The sequence below is a fragment of the Podarcis filfolensis genome (assembly GCF_964270895.1).
Source record: "Podarcis filfolensis genome assembly, chromosome: 7".
Taxonomy (NCBI): Eukaryota; Metazoa; Chordata; class Lepidosauria; order Squamata; family Lacertidae; genus Podarcis; species Podarcis filfolensis.
The window spans coordinates 6,184,402-6,201,636 of record NC_139603.1 but is presented as its reverse complement, the minus strand read 5'-3'; the positions used below and the strand labels follow the sequence as shown (position 1 = coordinate 6,201,636).

Sequence of the window (17,235 nt, the reverse complement as noted above, 5' to 3'; positions counted from 1 at the left end):
GCAAACAATTTCTTGGGAATGCATTGTGTCCGGTAAGTGAGACCTGTGTGTAATTAGGCTGCAACTCTAACCTCACTGAGGCCACAGGGGCAAAACTAGGCGTTATTTCACCGGGTCAAAGAACTGGTTTGGCACGCTCCCAAATGCATTTGCACACACGCACACACATAGGCTGGGAGCCTCAATGGTGCCCCTCTGGGGGCTTCACCTGGGGCAAAAATGCTGGCTAGCCCCCCCCCAATAACTATGGCTCTGCTTAGGGGGAGGAAGCCCCATTGAGTTCAATATAACTCACCGTAGATTCTGGCGTATAAGACGACCTTTTAACCCCGGAAAATCCTCTAAAAAGTTGGGGTCGTCTTATATGCCGGGTATGGGTTTGCTAGGCAGTGGCAGTAGGCGGTGGGCTCCGCACCGGGAGGGAGCCATCCAGCGAAGCTGGCTTAGCATCGCTGGGCAGCTTCACCGGGCAGCTTCCTCCCGGCACAGAGCCCACCGCCTGCCGCTGCTGCCCAGCGAAGCTGCCGCATATAAGAATGGGTGTATAAGTCGACCCCCCAAATTGGCAGCTGCCAATTTGGGGGGTCGTACTATACGCCCAGTCGCCTAATACGCCGGAATCTACAGTACTGCTGAGTAAACATAAGGGTTAGGATTGCACTGTAAACTGCTTTGCAAATGGCTTTTTAAAAATATGGTTAGACTTTGTTGGCAGATTTCTCCATTTGAGGAAAGATTTTTGCATTAAATCAGGGGAGAAGCAAACTATGTGTTTTGCCAGAGTAAGTGTATAACATGTAGGTAGTTTTTGTAAAGCATTTTATTTTTGGCTACTTTATCCTATGAGTGGTGGTATGGTATGCTGTGGCACATGCTCAGTGGGAAGCTGTGTTGCTTAGCAACAGCTTCAACTTCAGAACTGTTGTCTATGAGGGTCGCTGGGAGGAGGGTGACAAGCCTGTTTTGTAGCTCACCCCGTTTCGTAGTGGTGTTAATAATGCCATAGTACAGTTTGATCCTATACAAAGCAAAAGGGCTTTAAAATCTTTCTTTTTGCTGTCGTCATTTCCCTCAATTTTAAAAGAATGTTAAAGAAACACATAGGAAGAGAAAATGAACAGAGAACAACTTTGCAGAAGATAATTCTGAAAATACCTAAGATCAATGCACAATTAACCAAATGAACTTTTCATGATGGTAGTTCACCGCAACACATGCAGAGTGTCCATTAGCGTAGCCCAGTTTCTTGTTTTGTTTTTGTTAAGTATAATTGTTTAATTCACACTGAAATGGAGAATGCCTGTGTGCATCGCTGAAAGGGTTTAATTGGAAGATTCCATTGAAGCTAAAGAAAAGCTCTCTAAGCACATAGATGGGTTGATAATTAACTGTCACTGTTTCTGCTAGCTAACATGTGAGTGTTTAACTGTAGATCACATGAGAGGTATTGAATTGCAGATTGCCATCTTGGGGAGTTGGTCTTTGGTGGTCTTTTGTTCCCAGGCTCTGTGGGAGAAAGATGTGTGAATGACTCACTCCAGGAGCTCAACAGCCTTGGGGTTGGAATACAGACTAATGGAGCCTGTGTGTGAGAGAAAGCGATATTTGTCAGCTCTGATTATATGTTATTTAATTTCTAAGAAGCTGAGCCTGTGCTGAACATGCACATGATCTTATGAAAATGTTTGGATGTACTTTTTTTCTGTTTTGAAGAAAGTTCTGCAAGTAAAGCTTTGAATCAAACTTATGGGTCTGGACAATGTTTTATTCCAAAAGGAGACAGTTCTTATGGATCCAGTTGCTTCAAGCTGCACAATATTAGTATTTGCAGTAGGTAAAGGTAAAGGAACCCCTGACCATTACGTCCAGTCGTGGCCGACTCTGGGGTTGCGGCGCTCATCTTGCTTTATTGGCCGAGGGAGCCGGCATACAGCTTCTGGGTCATGTGGCCAGCGTGACTAAGCTGCTTCTGGTGAACCAGAGCAGCGCACGGAAATGCCATTTACCTTCCCGCTGGAGCAGTTCCTATTTATCTACTTGCACTTTGATGTGCTTTTGAACTGCTGGGTTGGCAGGAGCAGGGACCGAGCAACGGGAGCTCACCCCATCGCGGGGATTCGAACCGCCGACCTTCTGATCGGCAAGTCCTAGGCTCTGTGGCTTAACCCACAGCACCACTCCAAACCCCCACCCCAGCTCTGTCCTATCAGCAATCTCTTTTTTTTATAAATTTTTTATTGGTTTTTCAACACATATTAAAAGACAATACAACACAATACATAAACAAACAAACAAACAAACATATAAACACGTATAATTTCTTAACCTTTTTTTCCTTAAAGCTTCTTTCAACGACTTCCCCATACCTCCCTTTTCTGCATCCCTGTTTTAAATCATTCCAGCAACCCCTAATTTCAATTACTTGTAGCACTTTCTTTAAATCCTTTTTCTCATATCCAACCTATCAGCAATCTCATTTCCTCTGCCTGTGGAGAAGACTGTACATCTGCTATCTGATTCACTCCTCTTGTGTTGGCCACTATCATTCTATGTGGATTGTATTGGTTGCCTGCAACATAGAATGGTCTTCTTTGGCGATCACTTGTAGCCGAGTAAACACAGTTTTAACAATGAGTCTGTAAGTGACTGTGGAGGCCAATTCTGGATCCACATGTCCTTCCACAGTGGGGACATTGGTTTCTGGGTGGGAGTTGATAAATTGCAGGCAAATCTATGCAGGTGTTTCATGCAGGGAACCATTAACTTTTTTTCTTTCAAGAAAAGATATTTAACTTTTGTTGCCTAAGCACATACAGTGCACTGCCTAAATCAGTGAACAACTATTTCCCCCCATCTCTCTGCATAGTTATAACTCAGGCACATGTGTGCATGTAAACACATGCTTAGACCAGTGTTTTCAGCAAATGGCTGAGCTCTTGGTCCTTTCCTAGGCTTCATCTTTAGCTACCAGAGGCATTGACAGTGCAATGAGAAAACAGAAGTAACTGCTTTAACATCAGGATGGTTGAGATTAAGGCTTTCTGTAGGACCAGGCTCAGAACACAGAACAGAGCAGTCCTGGCTGAATCAGAACAGGTGGTTTCTTTTATTATTATTCATGAAATTTCCTGCAAATACTGTAGAGGATTAGCCCAGCAGAAGGAGAGCTGGTTTAGAATGGTTTTCCCTGTAATTAAGAGTTGCTCTTGCTTTTAACATGGTGGAGCATTCAAAAATGGCATCTCCCACATGCAACTCAGCAACTGTATGCAGAAAATTCTCATGATAAATCATTAGCACAGGCCCGTTGGCATTCATGAGAATTACAGAAACAGTATTTCAGTGGATAAATGGTTCTAGGGAACACACATGCATGGATTCCTGAGCTCTGGCAGGATAAGGACTTCAGAGGATCCAGCAGGCTGCTTTAGGTCCGAACTGTGACATGTTTCCTCTTCACATTAACAGCAGCAGCAGCAACAACAACTGTTAATCCATTGTTCAATGCTGAGTCAAGCCATAGCTGTGTCTCACAAAATGAAAGCATGTAATAATTGAAAGTGGCAATGCAACCAAACAACAACAACACAAACTGGCTTATAAATATAAAACCAAATTTACTAGAATAATAGCTAGAATAGAGATAGACTTGTAACCATTAAAACAACAAACATACTAAGGTGCTATGTGCAAGACACAGTCTGGAAATACTGCAAACATGGAGTGGATAAATGTACAAGTAGCGTAAGTCCAATCACAGAACGGCACCCCCGTGCCGCCACAACGGCAAGGGTAGCACACTGGGTTGCCTTTCTGTGATTGGACTTACAAACTTGTTGAACGTATCATTTATCCAGTCTGGATAACATTTACTGCACATGTAAGTTGTTAAGAGGGTGGCGCTGTGGGTTAAACCACACAGCCTAGGAATTGCTGATCAGAAGGTCAGCAGTTTGAATGCCCGCGATGGAGTGAGCTCCCGTTGCTCGATCCCTGCTCCTGCCAACCTAGCAGTTCGAAAGCACGTCAAAGTGCAAGTAGATAAATAGGTACCACTCCGGCGGGAAGGTAAACGGTGTTTCCGTGAGCTGCTCTGGTTTGCCAGAAGCAGCTTAGTCATGCTGGCCACATGACCTGGAAGCTGTACGCCGGCTCCCTCGGCCAATAAAGCGAGATGAGCGCCGCAACCCCAGAGTCGGTCACGACTGGACCTAATGGTCAGGGGTCCCTTTACCTTTACCTTTAACTTGTTAAGATACAGTTGTACATTTATCCACTCCATGTTTCCAGGCTTTGTCTTGCACATGACACCTGAGTATGTTTGTTGTTTGAATGGTTACAAGTCTATCTCTATTCTAGCTATTATTCTAGTAAATTTGGTTTTATACTTATAAGCCAGTTAGTGGTGGTGTTGTTTTGTTGTATTATTATTACTGTCACCACATTTGATGCTTTGTATGTATATACTATATAATGTAAAGTGGCACCAAACATTTCCCCTTTGAGAGATCGCCCTGGCTAATGGTTGGCACCTAGCCAAGTGAAGAAGGTTGCTTGTAGCAGGCTTGGGGGGGACGGGACAGGCAGCCGACACCCCTCAGTTATTGCTCCACTAATACATCACCTTTAATTGAGCAGGAGATTCACATGAAGGGCAAAGCGTGGTGACAGGAAGTGACAGGGCTAGTGTACAGGAATTTAACACAAGGGTCTGGGCATTTTCTCGCTCACTGCCTCCCTTTGCCTTGCAGCTGGCTTTGCACTTGGCATAGCTAGGCAGCCTGAGGGGTGAATGTGCCTTTCTCCTCAGCCAGAAGCTGGGAAACCATCAATTCACAGTGCTTCTCAGTTAGCTCATCTGATATTTCAGATCCCGGTGTATTCTTGCTCCATTAGATGGGGAAAGTCACCAGTTCATCTCCCAAAGCTGTTCACCTCACTTCATAAATGCAAATTGAATCCACATGATAATATTAAGGCAAATATAACACCACTGTGCTTTCTACTAACCAGTTATAGTATCACTGCTACCTCCCTTTTGTGCTTATCCACAAGCTCAGTAAGCCTCCAGACATTCAGGTAATTTCACATCGTGGACCGACAGCTCTGGGTGAACCAATGGCAGCCCTAGATTAATGCTATGCACATATATATGTCTGCCCAAGACTATCCAAAGTCTAATGCGAGAAAAGTTGAATTGTTAAACCTGAATTGTTCCATAAAAGAGTAGTATAAAACAATACCATTATGAGAGCCCCACAAAAAACACACACAAAATAGAACGCAATACTTTTCACACAGATTCTTCAGAATTCTGGTGAACTAAGAAACCTGCATATGCTTTTGCGACTGAGCCATCATGGGTTACTTGTTACTTCAAAAATCTATATCAAGCAAATGTGCACAATTTCCTCCTAATTTGTATTCTTTATTCTGCATTTTTATCATTTTGCATAATTTCATTCTGTTTCCCTTTCCTGTACTTTCCTTCAGAACTTTGTAAGATTCTTGGAACAGCAAACTTTTTGGGTTTTTTTGTGAGCTCCTGTTGCCCTGTAAAACCTCCAGAATGAATTAAGTTCTTAACCTGAGGTACCACTGTAATAATAATAATAATAATAATAATAATAATAATAATAATAATAATTTATTTATACCCCGCCCATCTGTCTGGGTTTCCCCAGCCACTCTGGGCAGCTTCCAACAAAATACAGTGGTATCTCAGGTTAAGAACTTACGGTAATTTGTTCCGGAGGTCCATTCTTAACCTGATACTGTTCTTAACCTGAGGTACAACTTTAGCTAATGGGGCTTCCCGCTGCTGCTGCGCTGCCGCCACACAATTTCTGTTCTCATCCTGAAGCAGAGTTCTTAACCCAAGGTACTATTTCTGGGTTAGCGGAGTCTGTAACCTGAAGCATCTGTAACCTGAAGCGTCTGTAACCTGAAGCACCACTGTATTAAAATACAATGCTCTGTTAAACATTAAAAGCTTCCCTAAAGAGGGCTGCCTTCAGATTTCTTCTAAAAGTCTGGTAGTTGTTTTTCTCTTTGACATCTGGTGGGAGGGTGTTCCACAGGGTGGGTGCCACTACCAAGAAGGCCCTGTGCCTGGTTCCCTGTAACTGGTTCCCCAGGCGCCCGAGCAGCTTCCTCTGCCGCTGCTGGCAGGGTGCCCCACTTCCTCGAGACCCCCACTGGCTTCCTCTCCCCACTCCCCTCTGCAGGACGTTCCCTCTTCAGGTACTTACCTGTGATGCAAGAACTAACTAGATGCACATGCAGAAGCCCTCCTTCCTTTCACTCAGCCAGCCCAGAGTGAGGATTTGGCTTCCACCAACAGGGAGTTTTTGAGAAATGGGGCTGGGAGTCCCATGAGATGCCAGTGAAGGAACTCTGAGCTAATTGGTGAGGTTTTTGTCATTAGTGCCAAGGCAATTTCGCCCTCCTCTCTCTCATCTCCCTCTCCCACCATTATATATGCAGTGCAACTGCTTTTTGTATTTGTATTTTGTATTTGGGTGCTAAGATTGCTCTTATACAAACAGCTTCTCTCTGTCAGTTTTCTTCCTTTCCGGCGCTTTATGAGGAGCTTGGATGTGCTCCCTCTGGACTAATTTGGAGAGAGATGATTAACTTGTTAATATCTTTTCCTTCTCAAAAGTCTCAAGCTCTCTGCTATTAATTCTGTCAGATTTCGGCAGGCTTTCTGGTCATATGACAAAGCACACAAAGTAGTGAATGTAAGTAAATATTGGGGCTGTGCTCAGACTCCAGCAGATTCAATTCGTGGCTCCGATTTGTAAATCCGGATCAGGCCCAGTCTGGTCCAGACCGATCCAATCCTCTCCCCGATGCTTTTTAACATCTTTATGCGCCCCCTTGCCCAGATTGTCCGGAGCTTTGGGCTGGGCTGTCACCAATACGCTGATGACACTCAGCTCTATCTGCTGATGGATGGCCACACCGACTCGCCCCGGACACACTGACCAGATGCTTGGAAGCTGTGGCTGGATGGTTTCGTGGGAGCCGATTGAAACTAAATCCTTTGAAGACAGAGGTCCTATGGCTAGGTTGGGATGGCATGGGGATGAGGGACCAACTCCCTTCTCTTGCGGGGGCCCAATTAGTGCCATTGCCTTCCGTTAAGAGTTTGGGTGTAATCCTTGATGCCTCCCTTTCCACGGAGGTGCAGGTTACAGCAGCAGCCAAGGCGACATTTTTCCACCTTCGCCGCATCAAGCAGTTGGTCCCTTACCTTTCCTGCCCCTATCTGGCCACAGTGATCCATGCGACAGGCACCTCCAGGCTTGACTACTGTAATTCGCTCTACGTGGGGCTGCCCTTGAAGCTGTCCCAGAAACTCCAGCGGGTGCAGAATGCTGCAGCGAGGCTCCTCACGGTGTCTCTGCCATGGGAGCATATTCACCCAGTGCTTTTCAAGCTGCACTGGCTCCCGGTGGAGTACAGGGTCAGATTTAAGGTGCTGGTTTTGACCTTTAAAGCCCTTCACGGCCTAGGACCCTCGTACCTACGGGACCGCCTCTCCCGGTATGCCCCACGGAGGACCTTAAGATCCATAAATAGCAACACCCTAGAGGTCCCGGGCCCTAAGGAAGTTAGATTGGCTTCAACCAGAGCCAGGGCCTTTTCAAGACTGGCTCCGGCCTGGTGGAACGCTCTGCCTCATGAGACCAGGGCCCTGCAGGATCTGTTTTATTTCCGCAGGGCCTGTAAGACAGAGTTGTTCCGCCTGGCCTTTGGCTTGGAGCCAATTTGATTCCCTCCCCCTCTTTCTTTTTTCCTTTCTCCTCCTGTGATGAGGCTGCATTTTAATGTTTCAATGTTGTATTTTAATCTTGTTTTTAAGTTGTATTCATTCAACTTGTTTTTATTATTGCTTGTTAGCCGCCCTGAGCCCGGCCTTGGCTGGGGAGGGCGGGGTATAAATAAAAATTATTATCATCATTTACTACTCAGGAGTAAACATTCTCTTATTCACTGCCAGCAGCAGCAGTTAGGGTGTGGTTACTGCTCATCCACATTTTTGCTCCAGATTTATTTCAACCGTATTACATAATGATTAATTACCTCAGGTCTGGGAGCTTTTCTTGTTGTTCCACAACTGTGGCTTGTGAAAATGCAATCTTATCCTCTGAACTGGAGCTTGGTTAAGCAAAATCTCTCTTCAGATTTTCCTCGTATCCGTTTAGATCCGATTTAGTGGGTCAGATGTATTGAACCAATGCCCAGAAAACGAAGCAAATCAAAACAAAAAGTCCTGAACCTAAATTCACATTCAAATGTGAAGTCAGTGCAAAGTCCTAGTTTCCAGCTCCAGCTCCTTATAGCTGGAACTTATATTTACCCTTTCAATGCCTCTTAACTTTCCAAAACTGCTACGCTGGGTAGCTGGATCTTTAAAATGTGGGGTTAAAGAAGCCGTAAATCAGGAAGGGACAAAAAATTAGTAGAGCAGAAAACACCAAATGACATGGAGCAAATTCTGTACGTAATAGGCAGGCTGGCAAGCTTTTTGTTCCACAGAGTAACAACTAGATGCCTTTGCAGCCTGCAAAGAATGGCGGGGTCCCTGCTGGCTATTAGTTGGGTGAGCATCTGTTCTACCTATAGAGAGCTGCAGCTGCCTGACTTAGTACAGAGAAATGCATGCCCCGTATACTGCACCCTGTGGCTGATGTGTGCACATGTGAGTTGCGGTGGGAGGCAGCACTTTGTGGCGGTGTCCGTTGCAAACTCTGCCTCAACCTAATGCTATGGATGGGGGTCAATGATAATAAATAAATAATATCCTGTTGTGGTGCTCATTTTTCTTTCCCCAAGAGCTTACATTGATATTTGCAGCTCACTGGAGTTCCAGGTACAGATTAAATCTACTGCCATGGCACTAGAGCTGTTGTTGTTTTTCTCCATGGAGCTTGCAGAGGAAATGTGTGGGTGGGAGAGAGACAGACAGACAGAAGACCTGCTCGACCAATTTCAGGTCATGTTTTCTCTCTAACTCAGAGCTTTAGCAGCCATGTCCCTTAAGTGCCCGGCAAACACGCACCTCCCCACGCACACCTTGGCTTCCTCGTGCTGTGCTGGGTCTCCCTTACCAGTGATTGTTAGCTCCACAATAATTAGGCAAAGCAGCATCTAACACAATTGTTTCAGCTCGAGCAAGCAATTAGGCCAGGCAGTGAGGCCTGATAATGAGCAATATCCGCCTTCTCCCCCTCCTTCCCTCGCCCCATCACCGGGCAAGCCGTTGTTATTGCTTCACAAGCTTCCTAACACACTCTGGCGCTGGCACTCAGAGCAGCCCCACGGCTATGGGCTTCACCACACACAAGCACAGCAGCAGGGCGGGAGACCTAGAAGCCGGAGCGGTTTTTCTGTCTTTCGATGAGGGTTATCGAAAGGTTGAACGGGTGCAGGAGCCTTTGCCTGCAGGTTGCTCTCTGGAGACACAGAAGCATGCCAGTGGCAAACATCTCGATTTCTCATGGGCTGAGCTAAAACGGCTTTCCAAAATTCTCCATTCTTTGTGGGCAGCAAAATTGGGATGATGACTATTCCGCTCATTTAATGGAACTCTATTACGAGTTCATTTTGGTGAACGAAGGAATCAGTGGACCAAGGAGATGACTAGAAAGAGTAGGATTTATTGGAACATCAGGAGCAAGAAGAACAAGACTGAGGAACAAGGGCACTTGGCCCACTTTATATACCTTAAGCCGGCCCAGGCAAACCTCACCTGCGATAGGTCACCTTGAAATTAGCGAATCACAACACTGGCCCTATCTCAGCAGGGATTGGCTGTCTGCCAACTACGAACAATGTCATTGGTGGGTTTTTTTAATCCTTTCTGTCTTTTGTTATGCAGATGAAGCTTCTGAACTCCAGGAGGCCAGAAGGCCTCAGCCTGCATTGCATGCAATACGTATAATCACCTGCCCTGTGAGATGGGAATGCCAGCCAGCCAAGGACAATATTGGTGCATGCAATGGCATATTATATCCTTTATCTCCTATAGCATTTTAAAATTGCATAGTCTCCAACTGCCCCCAAAATGCTAGGACCATCATGAAAAGCCACCACAGCTTCTTCCTTTGAAGCGCAGGGCCATACATAACTATTGAGAGAGTCAGAACTTACAGGGTTAAGAAGTTCTGAGTGACGCCTCACATTCTCGGAGGCGTGTTTAGAACACTGGGAGTGGTCAGTATCTCTGAGAGAGAGAGAGAGAGACACGCAGTGTGAGTCTAGCCAGATCCGGGAGAGGGTCAAGATGAGTGCGCTGTCACCGGGAAAGTAACGATCTGTTGTTTTTGTACGAGATTAAAGCTACTTGTAAGATAAGGAAGACACCGAGCGTCTGCCTGATTTATTGCTGCACACAGAGGCTTACTTCTGACGCTGTGCTAATCTCTGCTAACTGGAGCTGGAAGCCCGGACGGAGCAAAGACACGCAGCGGAAACGTGTGGGCTCCAAATGGGGCAAGCGAAGCTGCCAGAAAAATTCTCCAAAGGTTATGGGGGTCAGCTGACGCTGTGAAGCAAGCCAGGTCTGTGCCGGTGTGTGTGCTGGATCTCCTGCCAAGGAAGAGGGCAGTGGAGAAAAGCTGAAAGCCAAGCCAGCTGGAGCTAGCTGGGGAGCTGTGCCTTTGATAGTGAGGCAAGGAGCCGGCTGGAGCAGCTGTGCTGTACCGGGTGCCGGGAGAAGCTACTACTGGTCGTAAGTAAGCTGGGCCCCGGGGGAGAAGATGGCAGACAGCCATGAATCGCGTGCAGTCCCTTTTGAAAAGCTGGACGGGAAGGAGCCCTGGGTCGCGTGGCAGGCACTGAAGGTTGCAGTGGGAGCCACACCAGAGGGGGCCAGATGCTGCACAGACGCTGCAGAAGCTGGGGATCGCCCAGGAAGCCCAAGGGGGGCTGGAGCCGTGTCTGGAAGCTGCTGCGATGCTTCAACACGCCAGAGAGATGGGCAGCCGTGTGCTGGAAAGCTGCTGAAAGCTGGGAAGAGGAAAGGAGAGGCTAGCTGTTCCTCTGGGAGTTGTGCACCCAGGAGTGTTGGGGGTGCAGGCCAGAAAGGCCAGTCCAAGGGTCTTGAGTGCCAGGCTGTTTGGCAGGAGCTGGAGAAGGTTTGCAGAGAAACCACAGAGCTGGAAGCCAAAGGCCACGTCCCCAAGCCTCAAAGAAAAGCCTTAAGGAGTGCTGCTGGCAAGAGTGGGGGGGCACTGAAGTCCAAAGGCAAGTTTGTAAAGTTTTCCATTCGTTGCTGTTTTGTTTGCGGTTCCCCTGAACACCTGCGCAGAAGCTGTCCACAGAGAGAGAAAGGGCAGGAAAGTCCCAAGGACATTTCCCATGGGAACCAGCCCGGGAGAAGAGGCCAGCGTGGAAAGTCCCAGGGACGGCCGGAAGGGGAAGGAGGTGCTTATCAGCTGTTTGCGTCAATGGCTGTTTTGAAAGACACCTGTAAAGGCCCTAAGGAGGGGGGCAGAAGGAACTCTGTTGCTAAGGCAACGAAGGACAATGTGTTACGTTGGGTCATTGACTCTGCTGCAAATAGACATCTCGTGCTTGAGTCACCTGGTGTCCAGATAAAGAACTGCAGAGCTGTTTCAGCTGGGAAAACAGTGTGCTTTGCTAATGGGTCACAGAGGCTTGTAAAAAAGTCTGGGAATGTTTATCTTTCTTTCCTGCAGGCGCAGCTGGAAGTCTACGTGGCGCCGGGACTGAATTGTTGTCTTTTGTCTGTACCGTGTCTTTTACAGGAGGGGTACATGGTTTGTTTTGAGAACAATGTCTGTACAATTTCCAGAGGGGGGAAGCAACTGGTACGTGTTGAGAAAAATCAGAACAACCTCTTTGTTCTGGAAACAACACCTCTGGAGGGAGCTGGGAATGCTGGGAAAACTTGGAAAGAAAACATTCACACTCATGTTTCATGTGCATGCGTGTGGCACAAGAGGATTGCACATGGGTCTTGTGATGACTTGCAGATGTTATCAGAATGCACCAAAGGGTGCAAGGTAAGAGAATGTGGTGAAACCCTAAATTACAGGGCTTGCAGGAAAGCCAAGAACAAGGGATACAGCTATCCCAGGGTGGAGAGGGTAACCACAAAGCCTTTTGAGCTTGTGCACGCAGACCTGTTTGGGCCTATGCCTCAGCCAAGTCTGGGCAAAGCCAGGTTCTTGCTGATTTTGATTGATGATTTTACGCAGAACTCCTGGGCTTTTTCGCTGAAATCGCAGGAGGAAGCAACGCAACTAATCAGGGATTGGGTTGCGCAGGTGGAACAGAGGTTCTCCACCAAGGTGCAAGGTTTCCAGTGTGACCGTGGTTCAGAGGTCACTGGGTCTGCTCTAAAGAGTTTCTTTCGCCAGTGGGGGATACGTCACAAGGTGACTTCACCTCAGGAGAGTGGCGTGGCAGAGCTGAGGAGTAAGGCTCTGGTTCATGTTTCAGAGGTCCTATTGAGTGACTCTGGGTTGCCTCACAGTTTCTGGGGGGAGGCAGTAAAAACGGCCAATTTCACGATGAACAGGTGCTACAATGCAGTGGTAGGTGACACCCCATATTTCTTGCTCAACGGACAGAAGCCGCAGGTGCATTTCTTCCGTTCGTTTGGTTGCAGGGCCATGGTGCCTGTACCAAAGTGGCTGCAGCAAGAGGGTGGTCCAAGGTACCAGGAAATGATCTTCTGTGGGTATGAGCCCACGACCAAGGGGTGGAGATTTGCGTACCCAGAAGGTGATCAGACCAAGCTTCTGGTCAGTAAGCATGCTGAGTTCAAAGAGCAGCAGGAAAGTAGATCAAAGCGCAAAGTCAGCCATGACATTGTCTCAGATTGTTTGTCTGAATCTGAGGAGGAGGGAGAGCCAGGTAATGGTGATCTGGTCGATGATCAGGATCAGCACCAGGGGGAGGCGTCTCCACAGGTTGTGAAAGGAGTGTCCAAGAGTGAGCCCTCATCTCCTGTTAGAGTGATGGAGAAAGCTCACAGACGGGTCAAGTCAGAGGGGGAGTCGTCTGATGAAGAAGACGCACTTGCTGGCCCCAGTGGGTCAGAAGAAGAACCCCAGTTTGTGCCCAGGCGGTCTTCACGGGCAACAAAGGGAATTCCACCTGAGAGGTTTCGAGTCACAAATGCGTGGGTTGGTCTCGCACAGTGCGAACCAGAGATTTGTGAGGAGACTCAACAGGCAGGTGGGAAGGTGTGGGACACACAGAGGTCTGTAAAGGTGTGTTCACAAGTCCTCTCAGAATGTGATGCGAGAGGGGGTATTGAGAGAGTCAGAACTTACAGGGTTAAGAAGTTCTGAGTGACGCCTCACATTCTCGGAGGCGTGTTTAGAACACTGGGAGTGGTCAGTATCTCTGAGAGAGAGAGAGAGACACACGCAGTGTGAGTCTAGCCAGATCCGGGAGAGGGTCAAGATGAGTGCGCTGTCACCGGGAAAGTAACGATCTGTTGTTTTTGTACGAGATTAAAGCTACTTGTAAGATAAGGAAGACACCGAGCGTCTGCCTGATTTATTGCTGCACACAGAGGCTTACTTCTGACGCTGTGCTAATCTCTGCTAACTGGAGCTGGAAGCCCGGACGGAGCAAAGACACGCAGCGGAAACGTGTGGGCTCCAAATGGGGCAAGCGAAGCTGCCAGAAAAATTCTCCAAAATAACTGACGCCCTGGGGCACCTTGAATGACGGCCAAGTGTGTTGTGGGTTGGGGAAGCTGTTAAGTTGTGGGTGAACATATCAGATGACACAGCGATTCTTCAAACAGCTCTTATTTATTCACAGGCCAGAACAGAACTGAACTGAACTGAAGGGTTCAGCCAGCCTGCTTATATAGAGTTCCACTACAACGCAACAGTAACCACTTTCTGTAACTATCCAATCACTGAACGTCACTTTCAATCCCTTATTTGCATATGTGGACCTGAGTGAAAACTATCTACAGTATCCCCCTGCTGGCCCAGGGTGAGAACTTCAGTACATAACACCAGCCGTAGGCTTCCCTCCCTGACCATTAGGTCCAGTTCTGACCGACTCTGGGGTTGCGGCGCTCATCTCACTTTATTGGCCGAGGGAGCCGGAGTACAGCTTCTGGGTCATGTGGCCGGCATAACTAAGCCGCTTTTGGTGAACCAGAGCAGCACATGGAAACGCTGTTTACCTTCCTGCTGGAGCGGTACCTATTTATCTACTTGCACTTTGATGTGATTTTGAACTGCTAGGTTGACAGGAGCAAGGACCGAGCAATGGGAGCTCACCCCGTTGTGGGGATTCGAACCGCCGACCTTCTGATCGGCAAGTCCTAGGCTCTGTGGTTTAACCCATAGCGCCACTTTGGCTCAAATACAGCTATGCAAAGGATTAACACTAGATCCAAAGTTCTATCCAAAATCCGCAGGCGGTTTTGCCTAGTATTCTGCAGGAGAGAAAGGCTCAAAGGGGGGAAAACTTCAAAAAATTTCCACAAAATTTTCTTTTTACTCAGTCCTAATTTCTCTAATAATACAGTATCTGCTCATATATGCTGGTCAGCTAGACTGCTGGGAAACATGTTGGGCAGTTTCTGTGTGAATGCAGTTTAAATTATTGGAAGCCTCCCTGTCTGCTTGGCAGTGAGGAGAAAGATGAACTGTAGCATGTCTGCAAACACAGTGGCACAAAAGTTCATGTAAATGTTTTCCAAGTTTTCATCTGCACAGGTAGATTAGAAAATGTTATGCCAATTTATATTCAAAGGTCCATGCCACAAATCTTTTAGGTACGTAGCAACACACTGGTTGTGGATAACTAACATGTTGGAGGAATGTGAGACTCTGGAAGAAGGTCTCTCTCCGCTGTGCAAAGACATCATTTAACCTTTTCATGAGCCAATCAGAGGTAATAAATACCTTTCTAAAGAGAGTTGTGAGGATGTTCCTTGAGAAAGTCACACCAGTCTACTCAAGCACTTAGATCATTAGTTGAAACTAATCAAAAGAATAAATTAAAGAAAGAACACCCCCCACCCCCACCCCCCCTGGATCTTCAGTATTATTCTGTTCACAAATATATTTATTTGCTCTTGTCCATGGCAGTGATGCTGTGTAGCACAGCTCTGCTTTGTCCCCCTTGCTGTTCACAGCCAGCCACTGTAGTCCTCCAGATGTTTGAGTACGAGGTATCATCAGGTTTTAGTTGAGGATGCCCAAATCCTTTCCCCTTTTGTTTAAACCCAGGTGAAGCTGTATCCCTGTAATGCCTCTGCATAAAGACAAATAAACTGAAGCTATGTCTTGACAATGGGATGCGGGTGGCGCTGTGGGTTAAACCACAGAGCCTAGGACTTGCCGATCAGAAGGTCGGCAGTTCGAATCCCTGTGACGGGGTGAGCTCCCATTGCTCGGTCCCTGCTCCTGCCAACCTAGCAGTTTGAAAGCACATCAAAGTGCAAGTAGATAAATAAGTACCGCCCCAGCGGGAAGGTAAACGGCGTTTCCATGCACTGCTCTGGTTTGCCAGAAGCGGCTTAGTCATGCTGACCACATGACCCGGAAGCTGTACACTGGCTCCCTTGGCCAATAAAGCGAGATGAGCGTCGCAACCCCAGAGTCGGCCACGACTGGACCTAATGGTAAGGGATCCCTTTACCTTTTATGTCTTGACAAGTTGCTATGTCTTGACAAGATGTTGGTTGGTGGTTCATCTGACTTGGAGGATGGTGTTTTGCTCTTCTGCAGGTGCATGGACCATTTCTTCAGCCTGGGTATGTGGTTAGAGTCAACATTAGCTTGATCCGAATGGCCTCAGTGGACTGAAGCACTGTTCACCAACTGAGGCAGGTGTGTCCCTTGTGGTTTCTCCTAGAGAGTCAGAGACAGCTTGAGACATAGTTTATTATACTATGGTAATATCCCATTTGTAATACAATGGTACCTCTGGTTGCGAACGGGATGCGTTCCAGAGGCCCGTTCATAACATGAAAAGAGTGCAACCCTCAGCGGCACGTCTGCGCACACGCAGGTTGTGATTTGCCGCTTCTGCGCATGTGCATGATGCCATTTTGTGCTTCTGCGCATGTGCGAGTGGCAAAACTTGGAAGTAACCCTTTCTGGTACTTCCGGGTTGCCGCGGGACTTAACCTGAAAGAACGTAACATGAAGCGGACGTAACATGAGGTATGACTGTATTGCAATGCTTGTGGGGCCATCTTTAAAGAAACTACAATTCACAGGCTACAGTTAGTGCAAAGTATGGCAGCTAGGTTATTAATTTGACCTGGATATATCTTGCCAGTTTTAAAATAGCTGCAGTGGCTCACAGTCCATTTCCAGGCCTAATTCATTGTGCTGACTTTGACCTTTAAATGGTGTGGAATCAGGATTTTTGAAGGACTGTCTCCTCCTACACATGCCTGCCCAGGTATTAAGGTGCACCTCAGAGGTTTTTCTCGGGGTCATTCCATTTCCTGATCATAGGACCATGAAGTGAGGCAGGTGATAAAACGATTTAAGTTGTGGCACACTATCTCAGGGATGCTCTCGGCAGAAGGCTAGCCTGTCAGAAGCTCTCTTACCATTTCAGCACCAGGTGAAGACCTTTTTTTTTAAAATTCACTCAAGCTTTCTAGTTTTAGTTCTGACCGGTGGCACTATCTGGCTCTCCCTGCTGTTCTGTTTTCATTGTTGGGCTGTATTCCTATGATATTTATCTCTCCCTCTTTATACTGCGTTTACTCAAGTTCATCATCATGCTGTGATGACAGTCTGGACCACTAGGCGGCAGAAGAGGCCCATGGAGTGACCTTTTCAGAATCAAGTCAGAACCTGAATGGGGCTTCTCAGGAGAAAAAACGTGGGAAGGAGAGGCTCCGAGGGAGGGTGACATCATCGTTCTGGGGAGCAGCTGTGGATAGGAAATAAGGTGGTCTCAGGAATGGGGATCTGTTTGTGAGTTTGGAAGCTGAGGAAGAAAGAACCCATGGTGGTCCTGGGGAGGGAAAAGGAGGTAGGAGAAGAGAAGAGAAGATGTTGCCGTCCTGAAAAGAAACATCCATTTGGGGGAAAGGAGATTGTGGTCCTGGAGAAGGAAACCCTGGGGGAGGCCAACAGTTTAACACATTCATCAGCCACTTAACAAGAGCCGTACTTTACAAAATAGTTTCTAAAATACAGTGGTACCTTGGGATGCAAGAGGGATCCGTTCCGGAGCCCCGTTCGCATCCTGAAG

General features: G+C 47.2%; 1 long non-coding RNA gene and 1 pseudogene across 2 annotated transcripts in view; one reads left to right on the top strand and one right to left on the bottom strand.

The window, feature by feature from the left end:
* LOC310767601 (polyamine-modulated factor 1-like) overlaps window positions 1–17,235 on the bottom strand; it is a 161,024-nt pseudogene that overhangs the window by 2,951 nt on the left and 140,838 nt on the right. The window lies entirely within an intron of this gene.
* The window catches only part of LOC310767629, a 52,494-nt gene that overhangs the window by 25,382 nt on the left and 9,877 nt on the right, over window positions 1–17,235 (top strand). The gene's annotated exons all lie outside the window — the stretch shown is intronic.